The sequence below is a fragment of the Lithobates pipiens genome, unplaced genomic scaffold (assembly GCF_037356315.1).
Source record: "Lithobates pipiens isolate NorthernLeopardFrog02 unplaced genomic scaffold, aLitPip1_a1.2 Scaffold_22, whole genome shotgun sequence".
Classification (NCBI taxonomy): domain Eukaryota; kingdom Metazoa; phylum Chordata; class Amphibia; order Anura; family Ranidae; genus Lithobates; species Lithobates pipiens.
The window spans coordinates 350,021,094-350,046,238 of record NW_027507784.1 but is presented as its reverse complement, the minus strand read 5'-3'; positions in this window follow the sequence as shown (position 1 = coordinate 350,046,238).

Below are 25,145 nucleotides of genomic sequence, written 5' to 3'. Positions count from 1 at the left end.
TATCAATCTCTTCTCATATAAAGCTTGTATTCTTTTTAAACTGGTTTATCTTTTTTTACTTATTGTTAATGTTATATGCTGGGTGTAGTAGTTCCTCTACTTCCAATTTCTTTGATTAAAATACTGATACCACCCCCCCTCTGTTCACAGAAGCCCTGTCCTGTGTATAGGCCTATCGTGGGTAGAGTCCCTGTCCTGGGTGGAGGGCTCTGTCCTGGGTAGAGGCCCTGTCCTGGGTGGGAGGCTCTGTCCTGGGTAGAGGCCCTGTCCTGGGTGGGAGGCTCTGTCCTGGGTAGAGGCCCTGTCCTGGGTGGGAGGCTCTGTCCTGGGTAGAGGCCCTGTCCTGGGTGGGAGGCTCTGTCCTGGGTAGAGGCCCTGTCCTGGGTGGGAGGCTCTGTCCTGGGTAGAGGCCCTGTCCTGGGTGGGAGGCTCTGTTGTTAGAGGCCCTGGCCTGGATGGAGGCCTGTCCTAGGTGGATGTTTGTCCTGGGTGGAGGCATCTTCTGGGCAGAGGCCTGTCCTGGGTGGTTGCTTGTCCTGGGTGGATGCCCTGTATTGGGTGGAGGCCTGTCCTGGGTGGGGGACTCTGTCGGTAGAGGCCCTGTCCTCGGTGGAAGCCCTGTCCTGGGTGGAGGCATGGCCCTGCCCTGGATGGGGGCCCTGTCCTGAGTGCGTGCCCTATGCTGGGTGGAAGCCCTGTCCTGAGTGAAGGCATGGCCCTATCCTGGGTGGGGGCCTTGTCCTGGGTGGAGGCCTGTCCTGGGTGGAGGCCTTGTTTTGGGTGGGGATTCTGTTGTTACAGGCCCTGTCCTTGGTGGAGGCCTGTCCTTGGTGGGGGCCTTGTTTTGGGTGGGGATTCTGTTGTTACAGGCCCTGTCCTGGGTGGGGGTTCTGTTGTTACAGGCCCTGTCCTTGGTGGGGGCATGACCTTGGTGGAGGCCTCCTGGGAAGTGGAGGTGGCCCATGCTCCGCTCGGCGAGCTCGTCTCCCGTTATATTTTCTGGATTTCCTCTGCAGTTAATCCCGTTGATGTGATTAGCTGAGTCTAATTCTATCTTATGATTAGTTCCGGCTGCTTTCACTCCAAAATTGCAGTTCCTGAAATCCGCAGAATTCAGCGGACAGATCCTCGGACGGTCATCTGATTATTTCAGAACCTTCACAAAATATTTCAGACATTTTATTACCTCCACATTCACCATCCTCTACATGGAAGAGAATCCTCTACAGAGAAGAGGAGATTCATGGAACTGCTATAGACCTGGAGAGGAGATTATGGGAGCCCTGATCACTCCTACCTCCTGGCTGGGCCCCGGGGGGCCCCTTCATAGACTGACCAGAGACAGGCGCTCATTATTCTGGTTTCGGCTTGTGTTCTGCAGAGGCCTTGCTCTGAATTTGGTGTTTTTCCTCCAGCCAGCCTGAGCTTTATTCATGTCATCTGAGATCGTTGGCTTTCTCCTAAGCTCAGGACATTGATTGCTTCTGCCTGGTACTGGGGAATGTCCTCCAATGAGGACACAATGAGGGACATTGATTAACAACAGTGTGACAATTATCTGTCACAAATAAAAAAAAGCATGAAAAAGTTATCATAGGGCCAAAAATGTTATTTTCCTTAAAGTGGTTGTAAACCCTTACAACACACTTTGACCTACAGGTGAGCCTAGATTAAGTCTTACCTGCAGGTCCAAGCAATATCTCCTAAACCGTCACGGTTTAGGAGATATTTGCCGAAAGACAGGCACCGCTGTCTATGGCACATGCGCCGTAGACAGCAGCGCGCAGATGCACTGAGCGCGGCGCCCGTCAACGGCGATATGCCGCGCGTGGTGGCTCCCGTGTGCATGCGCGGGAGTGACGTCATCACGGCTTCACCGAATGACAGCGGCCGAGCAGCGAGACCCACCGAGAAGATGGAGGCTCCGGACTACAGGGGACAGCGGTGACTTCGCTGGCTCCTGTGTCAGGTAAGTGACACATAATGGACTACTATGCGATGCGATGCATAGTAGTCCAATATGCTTTACCTTTCCAGGGAATGAAAGAGGAAGTAAACCCATCAGGGTTTACTTCCTCTTTAAAGTGGAGGGCCACCCTGAAAACAAAAAAATATTAAAAATTACAAAAAAATATAAAAAAAATAAAATGAAAAATTTTTTTTTTTTTACTTACCAGAAATGCCTGTTGCTAGGCACTTTCTCCTAATCTTCCTCTTCCTCCTCCGCGGAGATCTTCTGTCTTCTCTCTTCGTCGCAGCGTCTTCTGGGTAATGGGTCGCGCTGTGTTCTGGGAACTGTGTGTTCCAGAACACAGCGCGTCCCATTCAGAAAGCGCTGCGGGACTCGCGCATGCGCAGTAGCTGCGGGACTCGCGCATGCGCAGTAGGAAACGGGCAGTGAAGCCATAAAGCTCCACTGCCTGTTTCCCTTAGAGGGAATGGCGGCGCCGAGACCCGAGAGCCGAGGGACGGGTCGGCCTCGGGCCGACAGGTGAGTGTGTTTATTAAGTCAGCAGCTACAGTGTTTGCAGCTGCTGACTTTTTTTTTTTTTTCAACGGACCTTCACTTTAAGGGTTGCAGAAGTATGTAATGTACAGAGTACAGGGGTGAGGAGTGTGTAATGTACAGAGTACAGGGGTGAGGAGTGTGTAATGCAGAGTGCAGGGATGGGGAGTGTATAATGCAGAGTGCAGGGATGGGGAGTGTGTAATGCAGAGTGCAGGGATGGGGAGTGTATAATGCAGAGTGCAGGGGCCAAGAGTGTGTAATGCAGAGTGCAGGAGTTAGGAGTGTGTGATGCAGAGAGTGCAAGGGTCAGGAGTGTGTAATGCACAGATTAGTAAACAGGGCAAAGCTTTAAACTAGGGTTAAGGGTTAAGATTAGAGGGTTGTGGTGGGAGAGTTGGGGTTGAGGTGAGGGTTTGGGGTTATGATTAGAGCATTGGGGTCGTGGTATGGGGGTTAGGATTAGAGAGTTGGTGTGAGGGTTAGGATTAAGGGGTTGTGATGAGGGTTAGGGGTTAGGATTAGAGAGTTGGGATTGGGCTGAGGGTTAGGGGTCAATATTAGAGAGTTGGAGTTGGGGTAATGGTTAGGGATTAGGATTGGAGAGTTGGTATTGGGGTTAGGGGTCAAGGTTAGAGAGTTGGAGTTGGGGTGAGGGTTAGGGGTTAGGATTGGAGAGTTGGCATTGGGGTGAGGGTTAGGGGTTTGGATTGGAGAGTTGGGATTGGGGTGAGGGTTAGGGGTTTGGATTGGAGAGTTGGGATTGGTCTGAGGGTTAGGGGTTTAGATTGGAGAGTTGGGATTGGGCTGAGGGAGGGGTTTGGATTGGAGAGTTGGGATTGGGGTGAGGGTTAGGGGTTTGGATTGGAGAGTTGTGTTTGGGGTGAGGGTTAGGGGTTTGGGTTGGAGAGTTGGGGTTGAGGTAAGGGTTAGGGGTTTGGATTGGAGAGTTGTGTTTGGGGTGAGGGTTAGGGGTTTCGATTGGAGTGTTGTGGTTGGGGTGAGGGTTAGGGGTTAGGGAGAGGGGTTAGGGGTTGTAGAGTTATGAGTTAGGATTATAGAGTTGAGGTGAGGGTTAGGATTGGGGTTAGAGAGAGACGAGGTGGGAGAGTTACAAGTTGGGGGAAGGAGTTAGGGTTAGAGAGTTGAGGGTAGGATTTGGAGAGTTGTGATTGGAGTTCGAGTTGGGGTGAGGGGTGGGAGAGTTAGAGAGTTGGGGTCTGGGTTAGAATTGGAGAGTTGGGGTTAGGATTAGAGAGTTGGGGTTCAAGTGGGGGTGGAGGTTAGGATTAGAGAGTTGGGGTGGGGGTTAGGATTAGAGAGTTGGGGGGAGGGGTGGGAGAGTTAAGAGTTGGGGTGAGGGTGAGCATTGGAGAGTTGGTAGAGTTAGGAGTTGGGGTTGGGGTTAGGATTGGAGAGTTATGGGGCTGTGGTTGGAGTTGGGGTTAGAGAGTTGGGGTGAGGGTTAGGATTAGAGAGTTGGGGTTGAGGTTAGGATTAGGATTTGAGAGTTAGGGGTTGGAGTTAGAATTACAGAGTTGGGATTGGGGTTTGAGTTGGGGTGAAGGTTGGGAGAGTTAGGCGTTGGGGTGAGGATTAGAGAGTTGGGGTTGGGATTAGGATTAGAGAGTTGGGGTGAGGGGTGGGAGAGTTAGGAGTTGGGGTGAGGGTTAGGATTGGAGAGTTGGGGTGAGGGTTAGGATTGGAGAGTTGGGGTGAGGGGTGGGAGAGTTAGGCGTTGGGGTTAGGATTGGAGAGGTGGGTGAGGGATGGGAGAGTTAGGAGTTGGGGTTAGGATTGGAGAGTTGAGTGAGGGATGGGAGAGTTAGGAGTTGGGGTTAGGGTTGGAGAGTTAGGGGCTGGGGTTGGGGTTAGGATTAGAGAGTTGGGGTGAAGGGTGGCAGAGTTAGGAGTTGGGTTTGGGGATAGGATTGGAGAGTTGGGGTTATGGTTAGGATTAGAGCATTAGGGTTTGAGTTGGGGTGAGGGGTGGAAGAGTTAGGAATTGGGGTGAGGGTTAGGATTGGAGAGTTGAGGTGAGGGGTGGGAGAGTTAGGAATTGGGGTGAGGGTTAGGATTGGAGAGTTGGGGTGAAGGGTGGGAGAGTTAGGCGTTGGGGTGAGGGCTAGGATTAGAGAGTTGGGGTTGGGATTGGGGTTAGGATTGGAGAGTTGAGGTGAGGGGTGGGAGAGTTAGGAGTTGGGGTGAGGGTTAGAATTGGAGAGTTGTGGTTATGGGTGGGAGAGTTAGGAATTGGGGTTGGGGTAAGGATTGGAGAGTTAGGAATTGGGGTTGGGGTAAGGATTGGAGAGTTGAGGTGAGGGGTGGGAGAGTTAGGAGTTGGGGTGAGGGTTAGGATTGGAGAGTTGGGGTGAGGGGTGGGAGAGTTAGGAATTGGGGTTGGGGTAAGGATTGGAGAGTTAGGAATTGGGGTTGGGGTAAGGATTGGAGAGTTGAGGTGAGGGGTGGGAGAGTTAGGAGTTGGGGTTGGGGTTAGGATTGGAGAGTTGGGGGCTGGGGTTGGGGTAAGGATTGGAGAGTTGGGGTGAGGGGTGGGAGAGTTAGGATTTGGGGTGAGGGTTAGGATTGGAGAGTTGAGGTGAGGGGTGGGAGAGTTAGGATTTGGGGTGAGGGTTAGGATTGAGGAGTTGAGGTGAGGGGTGGGAGAGTTAGGAGTTGGGGTTGGGGTAAGGATTGGAGAGTTGAGGGGTGGGAGAGTTAGGAGTTGGTGTTGGGGTAAGGATTGGAGAGTTGGGGTGACGGGTGGGAGAGTTAGGCGTTGGGGTGAGGTTTAGGATTGGAGAGTTGGGGGCTGGAGTTGGGGGAAGGATTGAAGAGTTGGGGGCTGGGGTTGGGGTAAGGATTGGAGAGTTGGGGTGAGGGGTGTGAGAGTTAGGAGTTGGGTTAAGGATTGGAGAGTTGGGGACTGGGGTTGGGGTAAGGATTGGAGAGTTGGGGGCTGGGGTTGGGGTAAGGATTGGAGAGTTGGGGTGAGGGGTGGGAGAGTTAGGATTTGGGGTGAGGGTTAGGATTGGAGAGTTGAGGTGAGGGGTGGGAGAGTTAGGAGTTGGGGTTGGGGTAAGGATTGGAGAGTTGAGGGGTGGGAGAGTTAGGAGTTGGTGTTGGGGTGAGGGTTAGGATTGGAGAGTTGGGGTGAGGGGTGGGAGAGTTAGGAGTTGGGGTGAAGTTTAGGATTGGAGAGTTGGGGGCTGGAGTTGGGGGAAGGATTGAAGAGTTGGGGGCTGGGGTTGGGGTAAGGATTGGAGAGTTGGGGTGAGGGGTGTGAGAGTTAGGAGTTGGGTAAAGGATTGGAGAGTTGGGGACTGGGGTTGGGGTAAGGATTGGAGAGTTGGGGGAAGGATTGGAGAGTTGGGGTGAGGGATGGGAGAGTTAGGCGTTGGGGTTGGGGTAAGGATTGGAGAGTTGAGGTGAGGGGTGGGAGAGTTAGGCGTTGGGGTGAGGTTTAGGATTGGAGAGTTGGGGGCTGGAGTTGGGGGAAGGATTGGAGAGTTGGGGGCTGGAGTTGGGGGAAGGATTGGAGAGTTGGGGGCTGGGGTTGGGATAAGGATTGGAGAGTTGGGGGCTGGAGTTAGGGGAAGGATTGGAGACTTGGGGGCTGGGGTTGGGGTAAGGATTGGAGAGTTGGGGTGAGGGGTGTGAGAGTTAGGAGTTGGGTTAAGTATTGGAGAGTTGGGGACTGGGGTTGGGGTAAGGATTGGAGAGTTGGGGACTGGGGTTGGGGTAAGGATTGGAGAGTTGGGGGAAGGATTGGAGAGTTGGAGTGAGGGGTGGGAGAGTTAGGCGTTGGGGTTGGGGTAAGGATTGGAGAGTTGAGGTGAGGGGTGGGAGAGTTAGGAGTTGGGGTTGGGGTAAGGATTGGAGAGTTGGGGGAAGGATTGGAGAGTTGGGGGCTGGGGTTGGGGTAAGGACTGGAGAGTTGGGGTGAGGGGTGGGAGAGTTAGGAGTTGGGGTTGGGGGAAGGACTGGAGAGTTGGGGTGAGGGGTGTGAGAGTTAGGAGTTGGGTTAAGGATTGGAGAGTTGGGGACTGGGGTTGGGGTAAGGATTGGAGAGTTGGAGGAAGGATTGGAGAGTTGGGGGCTGGGGTTGGGGTAAGGACTGGAGAGTTGAGGTGAGGGGTGGGAGAGTTAGGAGTTGGGGTTGGGGTTAGGATTGGAGAGTTGGGGTGAGGGGTGGGAGAGTTAGGCGTTGGGGTTGGGGTAAGGATTGGAGAGTTGGGGGAAGGATTGGAGAGTTGGGGGCTGGGGTTGGGGGAAGGACTGGAGAGTTGGGGTTAGGGGTAAAGTTTAGGGGTTGGGTTAGGGGTGAGGATTTAGTTAGAGGATTTGGCTTCACAAATGACTAAACTGCCCCCTGGAAAAATTGCACTCAGTAAAATCACTTTTCTTATGGTTCCACCATGATTGGGTTATTCTTCATCCTGAGATGGTGGGTTGGGGTGAAGTTTAGGATTGGAGAGTTGGGGGCTGGAGTTGGGGGAAGGATTGAAGAGTTGGGGGCTGGGGTTGGGGTAAGGATTGGAGAGTTGGGGTGAGGGGTGTGAGAGTTAGGAGTTGGGTTAAGGATTGGAGAGTTGGGGACTGGGGTTGGGGTAAGGATTGGAGAGTTGGGGGAAGGATTGGAGAGTTGGGGTGAGGGATGGGAGAGTTAGGCGTTGGGGTTGGGGTAAGGATTGGAGAGTTGAGGTGAGGGGTGGGAGAGTTAGGCGTTGGGGTGAGGTTTAGGATTGGAGAGTTGGGGGCTGGAGTTGGGGGAAGGATTGGAGAGTTGGGGGCTGGAGTTGGGGGAAGGATTGGAGAGTTGGGGGCTGGGGTTGGGATAAGGATTGGAGAGTTGGGGGCTGGAGTTAGGGGAAGGATTGGAGACTTGGGGGCTGGGGTTGGGGTAAGGATTGGAGAGTTGGGGTGAGGGGTGTGAGAGTTAGGAGTTGGGTTAAGTATTGGAGAGTTGGGGACTGGGGTTGGGGTAAGGATTGGAGAGTTGGGGACTGGGGTTGGGGTAAGGATTGGAGAGTTGGGGGAAGGATTGGAGAGTTGGAGTGAGGGGTGGGAGAGTTAGGCGTTGGGGTTGGGGTAAGGATTGGAGAGTTGAGGTGAGGGGTGGGAGAGTTAGGAGTTGGGGTTGGGGTAAGGATTGGAGAGTTGGGGGAAGGATTGGAGAGTTGGGGGCTGGGGTTGGGGTAAGGACTGGAGAGTTGGGGTGAGGGGTGGGAGAGTTAGGAGTTGGGGTTGGGGGAAGGACTGGAGAGTTGGGGTGAGGGGTGTGAGAGTTAGGAGTTGGGTTAAGGATTGGAGAGTTGGGGACTGGGGTTGGGGTAAGGATTGGAGAGTTGGAGGAAGGATTGGAGAGTTGGGGGCTGGGGTTGGGGTAAGGACTGGAGAGTTGAGGTGAGGGGTGGGAGAGTTAGGAGTTGGGGTTGGGGTTAGGATTGGAGAGTTGGGGTGAGGGGTGGGAGAGTTAGGCGTTGGGGTTGGGGTAAGGATTGGAGAGTTGGGGGAAGGATTGGAGAGTTGGGGGCTGGGGTTGGGGGAAGGACTGGAGAGTTGGGGTTAGGGGTAAAGTTTAGGGGTTGGGTTAGGGGTGAGGATTTAGTTAGAGGATTTGGCTTCACAAATGACTAAACTGCCCCCTGGAAAAATTGCACTCAGTAAAATCACTTTTCTTATGGTTCCACCATGATTGGGTTATTCTTCATCCTGAGATGGTGGGGGGATGGGGGCGGGGGGTGTTCTGTGACCTGCGTTCTAGAATCCCCGGATACAGCCGCCGTATTCTTGTCTGGAAAGTGACACGGAATCATTGTTTGCCGGATTATTGTTTTATAGAAGCTGCCGCCCCCTCCCCCGATCCCCGGAGATGAAGCTGTACAGTGTACTGTTCAATGTTAACCCAATGTGAGAGTTTAAAGAGACAGTGCAGCTTTATACCCCGGTGTGGAGTGTGTGGCATCTACGCCCCGGGTTCATCTTTCCTTATCGATGGCGCCTGGATCTACGTTCCTCGTGTTTCCTGACTTCACATGGAAATGTGATTTATGTCGCTGTGCTGCACTTTCCGGAATTTCCGTCTCCTCAGCATTTGTGATTATGAGAATATTAAACATTTATCCCAATCTGAGACCTCGTAAAATCTGGAAGATTCCGGAACTGCGGCCGGCGTCCAGCTAATAGAAGATTGGAATCTGAATTATGAATGTCGCCATTTTTCTCCAGAAATTTTATGGAAATGATTGAACCTGAAAACCGCCAGCGATGGGAAGATGTGGTGAGAGCGAGCAATAGGAGGTCGAGGGGAACCAATGAGAGCGAAGAACCGGGCAGCGGCACGGCGCGGAGCTCTGCCTACCTGCCTCAGATTTGCTTTGAAAAAAAACTTTATTGTCTCCCTGTAATCTGTGCTGCAATGAGAATCCTATGAAAGGAGATGGGCCGGCTGGAAACATTTAGCCTCCTGGAATGATGGCCACCTTCAGGGGGACCCTTCTGGTGGTGGTGGGCCTGGTGGACTTACTCTGGGTGTGACAGTATTGCAAAATTCTCTGTACTGCAGAGCTCCCAAGTGTCAGGTGGTCCCATTATCTGATTTCCACTGCTGATTACTCAGCGATAGTGGCATGGTTTAGTCTGGGATTACACAGACAGACCCATTTATGTGGCGGATCCTGTAGGAGTGGCTGGGGTAAGAAAGGAGAAAAGAGAGAGGTGCAACCATGACAAGATGAGAGGGATATTGGCTGGTGTGATAACATGCAGGGATGAGGACCATTATGGAAGATGGGAATACTGGCGGTATGTGGGGTGGAGACCATTATGGAAGACGGGAATATTGGTGGCATGTGGGTTGGAGACCATTATGGAAGACGGGAACACTGGCGGTATGTGGGGTGGAGACCATTATGGAAGACGGGAATACTGGCGGTATGTGGGTTGGAGACCATTATGGAAGACGGGAACACTGGCGGTATGTGGGGTGGAGACCATTATGGAAGACGGGAATACTGGCGGTATGTGGTTTGGAGACCATTATGGAAGACGGGAACACTGGCGGTATGTGGGTTGGAGACCATTACGGAAGATGGGAATACTGGCGGTATGTGGGTTGGAGACCATTACGGAAGACGGGAATACTGGCGGTATGTAGGTTGGAGACCATTACGGAAGATGGGAATACTGGCAGTATGTGGGTTGGAGACCATTACGGAAGACGGGAATACTGGCGGTATGTGGGTTGGAGACCATTATGGAAGACGGGAATACTGGCGGTATGTGGGTTGGAGACCATTATGGAAGACGGGAATATTGGTGGCATGTGGGTTGGAGACCATTATGGAAGATGGGAATATTGGCGGTATGTGGGTTGGAGACCATTATGGAAGACGGGAATACTGGCGGTATGTGGGGTGGAGACCATTATGGAAGACGGGAATACTGGCGGTATGTGGTTTGGAGACCATTATGTAAGACGGGAACACTGGCGGTATGTGGTTTGGAGACCATTATGTAAGACGGGAATACTGGCGGTATGTGGGGTGGAGACCATTATGGAAGACGGGAATACTGGCGAAATGTGGGTTGGAGACCATTATGGAAGACGGGAATACTGGCAGTATGTGGGTTGGAGACCATTATGGAAGACGGGAATACTGGCGGTATGTGGTTTGGAGACCATTATGGAAGACGGGAATACTGGCGGTATGTGGTTTGGAGACCATTATGTAAGACGGGAATACTGGCGGTATGTGGGGTGGAGACCATTATGGAAGACGGGAATACTGGCGGTATGTGGTTTGGAGACCATTATGTAAGACGGGAATACTGGCGGTATGTGGGGTGGAGACCATTATGGAAGACGGGAATACTGGCGGTATGTGGGTTGGAGACCATTACGGAAGACGGGAATACTGGCGGTATGTGGGGTGGAGACCATTATGGAAGACGGGAATATTGGTGGCACGTGGGTTGGAGACGATTATGGAAGACGGGAACACTGGCGGTATGTGGGGTGGAGACCATTATGGAAGACGGGAATACTGGCGAAATGTGGGTTGGAGACCATTATGGAAGACGGGAATACTGGCAGTATGTGGGTTGGAGACCATTATGGAAGACGGGAATACTGGCGGTATGTGGGTTGGAGACCATTATGTAAGACGGGAATACTGGCGGTATGTGGGTTGGAGACCATTATGGAAGACGGGAATACTGGCGAAATGTGGGTTGGAGACCATTATGGAAGACGGGAATACTGGCAGTATGTGGGTTGGAGACCATTATGGAAGACGGGAATACTGGCGGTATGTGGTTTGGAGACCATTATGGAAGACGGGAATACTGGCGGTATGTGGTTTGGAGACCATTATGTAAGACGGGAATACTGGCGGTATGTGGGGTGGAGACCATTATGGAAGACGGGAATACTGGCGGTATGTGGTTTGGAGACCATTATGTAAGACGGGAATACTGGCGGTATGTGGGGTGGAGACCATTATGGAAGACGGGAATACTGGCGGTATGTGGGTTGGAGACCATTACGGAAGACGGGAATACTGGCGGTATGTGGGGTGGAGACCATTATGGAAGACGGGAATATTGGTGGCACGTGGGTTGGAGACGATTATGGAAGACGGGAACACTGGCGGTATGTGGGGTGGAGACCATTATGGAAGACGGGAATACTGGCGAAATGTGGGTTGGAGACCATTATGGAAGACGGGAATACTGGCAGTATGTGGGTTGGAGACCATTATGGAAGACGGGAATACTGGCGGTATGTGGGTTGGAGACCATTATGGAAGACGGGAATACTGGCGAAATGTGGGTTGGAGACCATTATGGAAGACGGGAATACTGGCAGTATGTGGGTTGGAGACCATTATGGAAGACGGGAATACTGGCGGTATGTGGTTTGGAGACCATTATGGAAGACGGGAATACTGGCGGTATGTGGTTTGGAGACCATTATGTAAGACGGGAATACTGGCGGTATGTGGGGTGGAGACCATTATGGAAGACGGGAATACTGGCGGTATGTGGTTTGGAGACCATTATGTAAGACGGGAATACTGGCGGTATGTGGGGTGGAGACCATTATGGAAGACGGGAATACTGGCGGTATGTGGGTTGGAGACCATTACGGAAGACGGGAATACTGGCGGTATGTGGGGTGGAGACCATTATGGAAGACGGGAATATTGGTGGCACGTGGGTTGGAGACGATTATGGAAGACGGGAACACTGGCGGTATGTGGGGTGGAGACCATTATGGAAGACGGGAACACTGGCGGTATGTGGGTTGGAGACCATTATGGAAGACGGGAATACTGGCGAAATGTGGGTTGGAGACCATTATGGAAGACGGGAATACTGGCAGTATGTGGGTTGGAGACCATTATGGAAGACGGGAATACTGGCGGTATGTGGTTTGGAGACCATTATGGAAGACGGGAATACTGGCGGTATGTGGTTTGGAGACCATTATGTAAGACGGGAATACTGGCGGTATGTGGGGTGGAGACCATTATGGAAGACGGGAATACTGGCGGTATGTGGTTTGGAGACCATTATGTAAGACGGGAATACTGGCGGTATGTGGGGTGGAGACCATTATGGAAGACGGGAATACTGGCGGTATGTGGGTTGGAGACCATTACGGAAGACGGGAATACTGGCGGTATGTGGGGTGGAGACCATTATGGAAGACGGGAATATTGGTGGCACGTGGGTTGGAGACGATTATGGAAGACGGGAACACTGGCGGTATGTGGGGTGGAGACCATTATGGAAGACGGGAATATTGGCGGTATGTGGGTTGGAGACCATTATGGAAGATGGGAAAACTAGCGGTATGTGGGTTGGAGACCATTATGGAAGATGGGAATACTGGCGGTATGTGGGGTGGAGACCATTATGGAAGACGGGAATACTGGAGGTATGTGGGTTGGAGACCATTATGGAAGACGGGAACACTGGCGGTATGTGGGTTGGAGACAATTATGGAAGACGGGAATACTGGCGGTATGTGGGTTGGAGACCATTATGGAAGACGGGAACACTGGTGGTATGTGGGTTGGAGACCATTATGGAAGACAGGAACACTGGCGGTATGTGGGTTGGAGACCATTATGGAAGATGGGAAAACTGGCGGTATGTGGGTTGGAGACCGTTATGGAAGATGGGAATACTGGCGGTATGTGGGGTGGAGACCATTATGGAAGACGGGAATACTGGCGGTATGTGGGTTGGAGACCATTATGGAAGATGGGAAAACTGGCGGTATGTGGGTTGGAGACCATTATGGAAGACGGGAATACTGGCGGTATGTGGTTTGGAGACCATTATGGAAGACGGGAATACTGGCGGTATGTGGTTTGGAGACCATTATGTAAGACGGGAATACTGGCGGTATGTGGGGTGGAGACCATTATGGAAGACGGGAATACTGGCGGTATGTGGTTTGGAGACCATTATGTAAGACGGGAATACTGGCGGTATGTGGGGTGGAGACCATTATGGAAGACGGGAATACTGGCGGTATGTGGGTTGGAGACCATTACGGAAGACGGGAATACTGGCGGTATGTGGGGTGGAGACCATTATGGAAGACGGGAATATTGGTGGCACGTGGGTTGGAGACGATTATGGAAGACGGGAACACTGGCGGTATGTGGGGTGGAGACCATTATGGAAGACGGGAATATTGGCGGTATGTGGGTTGGAGACCATTATGGAAGATGCGAAAACTGGCGGTATGTGGGTTGGAGACCATTATGGAAGATGGGAATACTGGCTGTATGTGGGGTGGAGACCATTATGGAAGACGGGAATACTGGCGGTATGTGGGTTGGAGACCATTATGGAAGACGGGAACACTGGCGGTATGTGGGTTGGAGACAATTATGGAAGATGGGAATACTGGCGGTATGTGGGTTGGAGACCATTATGGAAGACGGGAACACTGGTGGTATGTGGGTTGGAGACCATTATGGAAGATGGGAAAACTGGCGGTATGTGGGTTGGAGACCATTATGGAAGATGGGAATACTGGCGGTATGTGGGGTGGAGACCATTATGGAAGACGGGAATACTGGCGGTATGTGGGTTGGAGACCATTATGGAAGATGGGAAAACTGGCGGTATGTGGGTTGGAGACCACTATGGAAGACGGGAATACTGGCGGTATGTGGGGTGGAGACCATTATGGAAGACGGGAATACTGGCGGTATGTGGGTTGGAGACCATTATGTAAGACGGGAACACTGGCGGTATGTGGGTTGGAGACAATTATGGAAGACGGGAATACTGGCAGTATGTGGGTTGGAGACCATTATGGAAGATGGGAATATTGGCGATATGTGGGTTGGAGACCATTATGGAAGACGGGAATATTGGCGGTTTGTGGGTTGGAGACCATTATGGAAGACGGGAATATTGGCGGTTTGTGGGTTGGAGACCATTATGGAAGACGGGAATACTGGCGGTATGTGGGTTGGAGACCATTATGTAAGACGGGAATACTGGCGGTATGTGGGGTGGAGACCATTATGGAAGACGGGAATATTGGTGGCACGTGGGTTGGAGACCATTACGGAAGACGGGAATATTGGCGGTATGAGGGTTGGAGACCATTACGGAAGACGGGAATATTGGCAGTATGTGGGTTGGAGACCATTACAGAAGACGGGAATATTGGCGATATGTGGGTTGGAGACCATTATGGAAGACGGGAATACTGGCGGTATGTGGGTTGGAGACCATTATGGAAGACGGGAATACTGGCGGTATGTGGTTTGGAGACCATTATGGAAGACGGGAATACTGGCGGTATGTGGTTTGGAGACCATTATGTAAGACGGGAATACTGGCGGTATGTGGGGTGGAGACCATTATGGAAGACGGGAATACTGGCGGTATGTGGTTTGGAGACCATTATGTAAGACGGGAATACTGGCGGTATGTGGGGTGGAGACCATTATGGAAGACGGGAATACTGGCGGTATGTGGGTTGGAGACCATTACGGAAGACGGGAATACTGGCGGTATGTGGGGTGGAGACCATTATGGAAGACGGGAATATTGGTGGCACGTGGGTTGGAGACGATTATGGAAGACGGGAACACTGGCGGTATGTGGGGTGGAGACCATTATGGAAGACGGGAATATTGGCGGTATGTGGGCTGGAGACCATTATGGAAGATGGGAAAACTAGCGGTATGTGGGTTGGAGACCATTATGGAAGATGGGAATACTGGCGGTATGTGGGGTGGAGACCATTATGGAAGACGGGAATACTGGAGGTATGTGGGTTGGAGACCATTATGGAAGACGGGAACACTGGCGGTATGTGGGTTGGAGACAATTATGGAAGACGGGAATACTGGCGGTATGTGGGTTGGAGACCATTATGGAAGACGGGAACACTGGTGGTATGTGGGTTGGAGACCATTATGGAAGACGGGAACACTGGCGGTATGTGGGTTGGAGACCATTATGGAAGATGGGAAAACTGGCGGTATGTGGGTTGGAGACCGTTATGGAAGATGGGAATACTGGCGGTATGTGGGGTGGAGACCATTATGGAAGACGGGAATACTGGCGGTATGTGGGTTGGAGACCATTATGGAAGATGGGAAAACTGGCGGTATGTGGGTTGGAGACCATTATGGAAGACGGGAATACTGGCGGTATGTGGTTTGGAGACCATTATGGAAGACGGGAATACTGGCGGTATGTGGTTTGGAGACCATTATGTAAGACGGGAATACTGGCGGTATGTGGGGTGGAGACCATTATGGAAGACGGGAATACTGGCGGTATGTGGTTTGGAGACCATTATGTAAGACGGGAATACTGGCGGTATGTGGGGTGGAGACCATTATGGAAGACGGGAATACTGGCGGTATGTGGGTTGGAGACCATTACGGAAGACGGGAATACTGGCGGTATGTGGGGTGGAGACCATTATGGAAGACGGGAATATTGGTGGCACGTGGGTTGGAGACGATTATGGAAGACGGGAACACTGGCGGTATGTGGGGTGGAGACCATTATGGAAGACGGGAATATTGGCGGTATGTGGGTTGGAGACCATTATGGAAGATGCGAAAACTGGCGGTATGTGGGTTGGAGACCATTATGGAAGATGGGAATACTGGCTGTATGTGGGGTGGAGACCATTATGGAAGACGGGAATACTGGCGGTATGTGGGTTGGAGACCATTATGGAAGACGGGAACACTGGCGGTATGTGGGTTGGAGACAATTATGGAAGATGGGAATACTGGCGGTATGTGGGTTGGAGACCATTATGGAAGACGGGAACACTGGTGGTATGTGGGTTGGAGACCATTATGGAAGACGGGAACACTGGCGGTATGTGGGTTGGAGACCATTATGGAAGATGGGAAAACTGGCGGTATGTGGGTTGGAGACCATTAAGGAAGACGGGAATACTGGCGGTATGTGGGTTGGAGACCATTATGGAAGACGGGAATATTGGCGATATGTGGGTTGGAGACCATTATGGAAGACGGGAATATTGGCGGTTTGTGGGTTGGAGACCATTATGGAACACGGGAATATTGGCGGTTTGTGGGTTGGAGACCATTATGGAAGACGGGAATATTGGCGATATGTGGGTTGGAGACCATTACGGAAGACGGGAATACTGGCGGTATGTGGGTTGGAGACCATTACGGAAGACGGGAATATTGGCGGTATGTGGGTTGGAGACGATTATGGAAGACGGGAATACTGGCGGTATGTGGGTTGGAGACCATTATGGAAGACGGGAATACTGGCGGTGTGTGGGTTGGAGACCATTATGGAAGATGGGAATACTGGCGGTATGTGGGTTGGAGACCATTATGGAAGACGGGAACATTGGCGGTATGTGGGTTGGAGACCATTATGGAAGATGGGAATACTGGCGGTATGTGGGTTGGAGACCATTATGGAAGACGGGAATATTGGCGGTTTGTGGGTTGGAGACAATTATGGAAGACGGGAATACTGGCGGTATGTGGGTTGGAGACCATTACGGAAGACGGGAATACTGGCGGTATGTGGGTTGGAGACCATTACGGAAGACGGGAATACTGGCGGTTTGTGGGTTGGAGACCATTATGGAAGACGGGAATATTGGCGGTATGTGGGTTGGAGACCATTATGGAAGATGCGAAAACTGGCGGTATGTGGGTTGGAGACCATTATGGAAGATGGGAATACTGGCTGTATGTGGGGTGGAGACCATTATGGAAGACGGGAATACTGGCGGTATGTGGGTTGGAGACCATTATGGAAGACGGGAACACTGGCGGTATGTGGGTTGGAGACAATTATGGAAGATGGGAATACTGGCGGTATGTGGGTTGGAGACCATTATGGAAGACGGGAACACTGGTGGTATGTGGGTTGGAGACCATTATGGAAGACGGGAACACTGGCGGTATGTGGGTTGGAGACCATTATGGAAGATGGGAAAACTGGCGGTATGTGGGTTGGAGACCATTAAGGAAGACGGGAATACTGGCGGTATGTGGGTTGGAGACCATTATGGAAGACGGGAATATTGGCGATATGTGGGTTGGAGACCATTATGGAAGACGGGAATATTGGCGGTTTGTGGGTTGGAGACCATTATGGAACACGGGAATATTGGCGGTTTGTGGGTTGGAGACCATTATGGAAGACGGGAATATTGGCGATATGTGGGTTGGAGACCATTACGGAAGACGGGAATACTGGCGGTATGTGGGTTGGAGACCATTACGGAAGACGGGAATATTGGCGGTATGTGGGTTGGAGACGATTATGGAAGACGGGAATACTGGCGGTATGTGGGTTGGAGACCATTATGGAAGACGGGAATACTGGCGGTGTGTGGGTTGGAGACCATTATGGAAGATGGGAATACTGGCGGTATGTGGGTTGGAGACCATTATGGAAGACGGGAACATTGGCGGTATGTGGGTTGGAGACCATTATGGAAGATGGGAATACTGGCGGTATGTGGGTTGGAGACCATTATGGAAGACGGGAATATTGGCGGTTTGTGGGTTGGAGACAATTATGGAAGACGGGAATACTGGCGGTATGTGGGTTGGAGACCATTACGGAAGACGGGAATACTGGCGGTATGTGGGTTGGAGACCATTACGGAAGACGGGAATACTGGCGGTTTGTGGGTTGGAGACCATTATGGAAGACGGGAATATTGGCGATATGTGGGTTGGAGACCATTACGGAAGACGGGAATACTGGCGGTATGTGGGTTGGAGACCATTATGGAAGACGGGAATATTGGCGATATGTGGGTTGGAGACCACTATGGAAGACGGGAATACTGGCGGTATGTGGGTTGGAGACCACTATGGAAGACGGGAATACTGGCGGTATGTGGGTTGGAGACCATTATGGAAGACGGGAATACTGGCGGTATGTGGGTTGGAGACCACTATGGAAGACGGGAATACTGGCGGTATGTGGGTTGGAGACCATTATGGAAGACGGGAATATTGGCGGTTTGTGGGTTGGAGACCATTATGGAAGACGGGAATATTGGCGATATGTGGGTTGGAGACCATTACGGAAGACGGGAATACTGGCGGTATGTGGGTTGGAGACCATTACGGAAGACGGGAATATTGGCGGTATGTGGGTTGGAGACCATTATGGAAGACGGGAATACTGGCGGTATGTGGGTTGGAGACCATTATGGAAGACGGGAATACTGGCGGTGTGTGGGTTGGAGACCATTATGGAAGATGGGAATACTGGCGGTATGTGGGTTGGAGACCATTATGGAAGACGGGAACATTGGCGGTATGTGGGTTGGAGACCATTATGGAAGATGGGAAAACTGGCGGTATGTGGGTTGGAGACCATTATGGAAGATGGGAATACTGGCGGTAAGTGGGGTGGAGACCATTATGGAAGACGGGAATACTGGTGGTATGTGGGTTGGAGACCATTATGGAAGACGGGAACACTGGCGGTATGTGGGTTGGAGACAATTATGGAAGACGGGAATACTGGCGGTATGTGGGTTGGAGACCATTATGGAAGACGGGAACACTGGCGGTATGTGGGTTGGAAACCATTATGGAAGACGGGAACACTGGCGGTATGTGGGTTGGAGACCATTATGGAAGATGGGAAAACTGGCGGTATGTGGGTTGGAGACCATTATGGAAGATGGGAATACTGGCGGTATGTGGGGTGGAGACCATTATGGAAGACGGGAATACTGGCGGTATGTGGGTTGGAGACCATTATGGAAGATGGGAAAACTGGCGGTATGTGGGTTGGAGACCATTATGGAAGACGGGAATACTGGCAGTATGTGGGGTGGAGACCATTATGGAAGACGGGAATACTGGCGGTATGTGGGTTGGAGACCATTATGGAAGACGGGAATATTGGCGATATGTGGGTTGGAGACCATTATGGAAGACGGGAATATTGGCGGTATGTGGGTTGGAGACAATTATGGAAGACGGGAATACTGGCGGTATGTGGGTTGGAGACCATTATGGAAGACGGGAATACTGGCGGTATGTGGGTTGGAGACCATTATGGAAGACGGGAATATTGGCGATATGTGGGTTGGAGACCATTATGGAAGACGGGAATATTGGCGGTTTGTGGGTTGGAGACCATTATGGAACACGGGAATATTGGCGGTTTGTGGGTTGGAGACCATTATGGAAGACGGGAATATTGGCGATATGTGGGTTGGAGACCATTACGGAAGACGGGAATACTGGCGGTATGTGGGTTGGAGACCATTACGGAAGACGGGAATATTGGCGGTATGTGGGTTGGAGACCATTATGGAAGACGGGAATACTGGCGGTATGTGGGTTGGAGACCATTATGGAAGACGGGAATACTGGCGGTGTGTGGGTTGAAGACCATTATGGAAGATGGGAATACTGGCGGTATGTGGGTTGGAGACCATTATGGAAGACGGGAACATTGGCGGTATGTGGGTTGGAGACCATTATGGAAGATGGGAATACTGGCGGTATGTGGGTTGGAGACCATTATGGAAGACGGGAATATTGGCGGTTTGTGGGTTGGAGACCATTATGGAAGACGGGAATATTGGCGATATGTGGGTTGGAGACCATTACGGAAGACGGGAATACTGGCGGTATGTGGGTTGGAGACCATTACGGAAGACGGGAATACTGGCGGTTTGTGGGTTGGAGACCATTATGGAAGACGGGAATATTGGCGATATGTGGGTTGGAGACCATTACGGAAGACGGGAATACTGGCGGTATGTGGGTTGGAGACCATTATGGAAGACGGGAATATTGGCGATATGTGGGTTGGAGACCACTATGGAAGACGGGAATACTGGCGGTATGTGGGTTGGAGACCACTATGGAAGACGGGAATACTGGCGGTATGTGGGTTGGAGACCATTATGGAAGACGGGAATACTGGCGGTATGTGGGTTGGAGACCACTATGGAAGACGGGAATACTGGCGGTATGTGGGTTGGAGACCATTATGGAAGACGGGAATATTGGCGGTTTGTGGGTTGGAGACCATTATGGAAGACGGGAATATTGGCGATATGTGGGTTGGAGACCATTACGGAAGACGGGAATACTGGCGGTATGTGGGTTGGAGACCATTACGGAAGACGGGAATATTGGCGGTATGTGGGTTGGAGACCATTATGGAAGACGGGAATACTGGCGGTATGTGGGTTGGAGACCATTATGGAAGACGGGAATACTGGCGGTGTGTGGGTTGGAGACCATTATGGAAGATGGGAATACTGGCGGTATGTGGGTTGGAGACCATTATGGAAGACGGGAACATTGGCGGTATGTGGGTTGGAGACCATTATGGAAGATGGGAATACTGGCGGTATGTGGGTTGGAGACCATTATGGAAGACGGGAATATTGGCGGTTTGTGGGTTGGAGACCATTATGGAAGACGGGAATATTGGCGATATGTGGGTTGGAGACCATTACGGAAGATGGGAATACTGGCGGTATGTGGGTTGGAGACCATTACGGAAGACGGGAATACTGGCGGTTTGTGGGTTGGAGACCATTATGGAAGACGGGAATATTGGCGATATGTGGGTTGGAGACCATTACGGAAGACGGGAATACTGGCGGTATGTGGGTTGGAGACCATTATGGAAGACGGGAATATTGGCGATATGTGGGTTGGAGACCACTATGGAAGACGGGAATACTGGCGGTATGTGGGTTGGAGACCACTATGGAAGACGGGAATACTGGCGGTATGTGGGTTGGAGACCATTATGGAAGACGGGAATACTGGCGGTATGTGGGTTGGAGACCACTATGGAAGACGGGAATACTGGCGGTATGTGGGTTGGAGACCATTACGGAAGACAGGAATATTGGCGGTATGTGGGTGGGAGACCATTATGGAAGACGGGAATACTGGCGGTGTGTGGGTTGGAGACCATTACGGAAGACGGGAATATTGGCGGTATGAGGGTTGGAGACCATTACGGAAGACGGGAATATTGGCGGTATGTGGGGTGGAGACCATTATGGAAGACGGGAATACTGGCGGTATGTGAGTTGGAGACGATTACAGAAGACGAGAACATTGGCGGTATGTGGGTTGGAGACGATTACGGAAGACGGGAATACTGGCGGTATGTGGGTTGGAGACGATTACAGAAGACGAGAACATTGGCGGTATGTGGGTTGGAGACGATTACGGAAGACGGGAATACTGGCGGTATGTGGGTTGGAGACGATTATGGAAGACGGGAATACTGGCGGTATGTGGGTTGGAGACGATTACGGAAGACGGGAATACTGGCGGTATGTGGGTTGGAGACGATTATGGAAGACGGGAATACTGGCGGTATGTGGGTTGGAGACGATTACGGAAGACGGGAATACTGGCGGTATGTGGGTTGGAGACGATTACGGAAGACGGGAATACTGGCGGTATGTGGGTTGGAGACGATTATGGAAGACGGGAATACTGGCGGTATGTGGGTTAGAGACCATTATGGAAGACGGGAATACTGGCGGTATGTGGGTTGGAGACGATTACGGAAGACGGGAATACTGGCGGTATGTGGGTTGGAGACCATTATGGAAGACGGGAATACTGGCGGTATGTGGGTTGGAGACGATTATGGAAGACGGCAACACTGGCGGTATGTGGGTTGGAGGCGATTACAGAAGACGAGAGGGATATTGGCGGGTGTGATAGCACGCCGGTGAAAAGACGTATTAATCCGGTTACTTTGCAGAGATAATTGGCATGTAAAATTTTATTAGTGAGATGCTAATTAGCATCTATTTGTCATTCTGCGCGGAGCCTTTCAGGCGGCTCGTTTGCCAAACACTCTGGAAATAAATAAGTCGAATTGATTCCTCGCTGGATGTTTCCTCTTTGTAATAAATCTGCCGTGATTTGGCGCTCGGAGAGGCTGTAAATTCCGCTGGAAATACAAACTCCACCAGTTTTATGAAATCCTCCGGCATCTCAGGTCCTCGTAACGCACAGCCGCCCCGACATAATGAGGACCCCCGAGATCCTCACAACGCTCATAAGATGGGCACTGTACACCTCTCCATGTGCGGAGACCTTGTAATATACAACTTCGCCCAGAACACCGGGAGACCAGAAGCCTCACCTACAGCTGCCGCCTGTCGTTGATTTGTAGGCAGTCGGGCCGCACAGGCGCACGCCACCTTCACACTGTATGGACGCCTGTGTGAATGAGGCCTTTGTGTAATGAATTTCATTGTAATTCTATTCTCTGCGACCTTCTCAGCTCAGGAAATCTTCATTTCCGCAGAAGGAACGTTCCGGAGACTTCCAGTTTTATTTGTGATTTATTTTCTTCTCCAATCAGGCCATTAGAGGCCGCAAATCACGGATGACGCTCCACAAAGAAAACGTCCCATAATAAAGATTTACATTCGCCCATTTCATCTTGGCTAAAAGACTGATGAGCTCATCGTATCCTCATATATACGTTTCCGAGGAATATTCCGCACTGACATCCATTTCCTCCGCCGTGCCAAAGATTTACTACTCAGTGGAGAAAACCTTCATTCCTCCAGCCAATCAGTGACGGTATCCTAACAATATATATATATGTACCGATGAGGGATTATTAATCATTTTAATATCATATAGAGTTATATTTACTGTAACGAAACGTCCCACACTCCGCTTGAGTGATTCCGTCATATACCGCTTCCTCCCAGTCTGAATATAGATATCAGATATTCCAACCTCTGATAACCACAAAACAAGACAATACTCGTTTGGTTGCTGAACATGGACTGGTTATTGAAAACACAGGTAATACTCTGGACAATTCCCCCCCCCACCCTTGCATTGGTAGGGTAGAGAGAGCTGTTGGAGGAATTCGCCCCCCACCAATCTCACAGCTAATTTACATACACATCCCATAATATCCAAGGCAGACACAAGAGAACATTGGAATACAGCCACACCCCAAACGATCACAGCAAAGAGTACACAACAAAGTGAGACAAGATACAATATGATTAGTACAGATCAAACTGGGGTTCTCAGTCACCCTGTGCCCCTATTAGAGACACAGGGTGACTAGGAGGTGCAAGGTTTTCCCAACCGCCCCAAGGGATTCTGGATTCCACGCCCCCCCCTGCCCAAAGTGACTCTCCCCTTTCGGCAGCAGACTAACACAGGAGGAGACCTCAGACGGGTTGACTCAGAAGTTAGTCAGTACTTCCAGTCCCTCAATGCCGGTACCCACACAGTGCCCCAAACACATTGTCCCAGAGTATTACTCATCCAGCCAACCTCTGCCTTTCTCAGAGGACATATCCACTGCTGGGGAGAGGCCTGGACTGGCCCTTCTCCCTAGAGTTCTTTCAGCCACTGGAGAGAAGACAGGGAAGTCTATGACAGGGGAGTCCATGATATGGGAGTCTATGACAGGGGAATCTATGTCAGGGGAATCTATGACCAGGGAGTCTATGACAGGGAAGTCTATGACAGGGAAGTCTATGACAGGGGAATCTATGACAGGGGAGTCTATGACAGGGGAATCTATGTCAGGGGAATCTATGACCAGGGAGTCTATGACAGGGAAGTCTATGACAGGGAAGTCTATGACAGGGAAGTCTATGACAGGGGAATCTATGTCAGGGGAATCTATGACAGGGAAGTCTATGACAGGGGAATCTATGTCAGGGGAATCTATGACAGGGAAGTCTATGACAGGGAAGTCTATGACAGGGGAGTCTATGACAGGGAAGTCTATGACAGGGGAGTCTATGACAGGGAAGTCTATGACAGGGGAATCTATGACAGGGGAGTCTATGACAGGGAAGTCTATGACAGGGAAGTCTATGACAGGGGAGTCTATGACAGGGAAGTCCCATGACAGGGGAGTCTATGACAGGGAAGTCTATGACAGGGAAGTCTATGACAGGGGAGTCTATGACAGGGAAGTCTATGACAGGGGAATCTATGTCAGGGGAATCTATGACAGGGGAGTCTATGACAGGGAAGTCTATGACAGGGAAGTCTATGACAGGGGAATCTATGTCAGGGGAATCTATGACAGGGAAGTCTATGTCAGGGGAATCTATGACAGGGGAGTCTATGACAGGGGAGTCTATGACAGGGGAGTCTATGACAGGGAAGTCTATGACAGAAGTCTATGACAGGGCAATCTATGTCAGGGGAATCTATGACAGGGGAGCCTATGACAGGGAAGTCTATGACAGGGAAGTCTATGACAGGGGAGTCTATGACAGGGGAATCTATGTCAGGGGAATCTATGACAGGGGAGTCTATGACAGGGAAGTCTATGACAGGGAAGTCTATGACGGGAATCTATGTCAGGGGAATCTATGACAGGGGAGTCTATGACAGGGAAGTCTATGACAGGGAAGTCTATGACAGGGAAGTCTATGACAGGGGAATCTATGTCAGGGGAATCTATGACAGGGGAGTCTATGACAGGGAAGTCTATGACAGGGAAGTCTATGACAGGGGAGTCTATGACAGGGAAGTCTATGACAGGGGAGTCTATGACAGGGGAGTCTATGACAGGGGAATCTATGTCAGGGGAATCTATGACAGGGAAGTCTATGACAGGGGAGTCTATGACAGGGGAATCTATGACAGGGAAGTCTATGACAGGGGAGTCTATGACAGGGGAATCTATGACAGGGAAGTCTATGACAGGGGAGTCTATGACAGGGGAGTCTATGACAGGGGAATCTATGTCAGGGGAATCTATGACAGGGAAGTCTATGACAGGGGAGTCTATGACAGGGGAGTCTATGACAGGGAAGTCTATGACAGGGGAGTCTATGACAGGGGAATCTATGACAGGGAAGTCTATGACAGGGGAGTCTATGACAGGGGAGTCTATGACAGGGGAATCTATGTCAGGGGAATCTATGACAGGGAAGTCTATGACAGGGGAGTCTATGACAGGGGAATCTATGACAGGGAAGTCTATGACAGGGGAGTCTATGACAGGGGAGTCTATGACAGGGGAATCTATGTCAGGGGAATCTATGACAGGGAAGTCTATGACAGGGGAGTCTATGACAGGGGAGTCTATGACAGGGAAGTCTATGACAGGG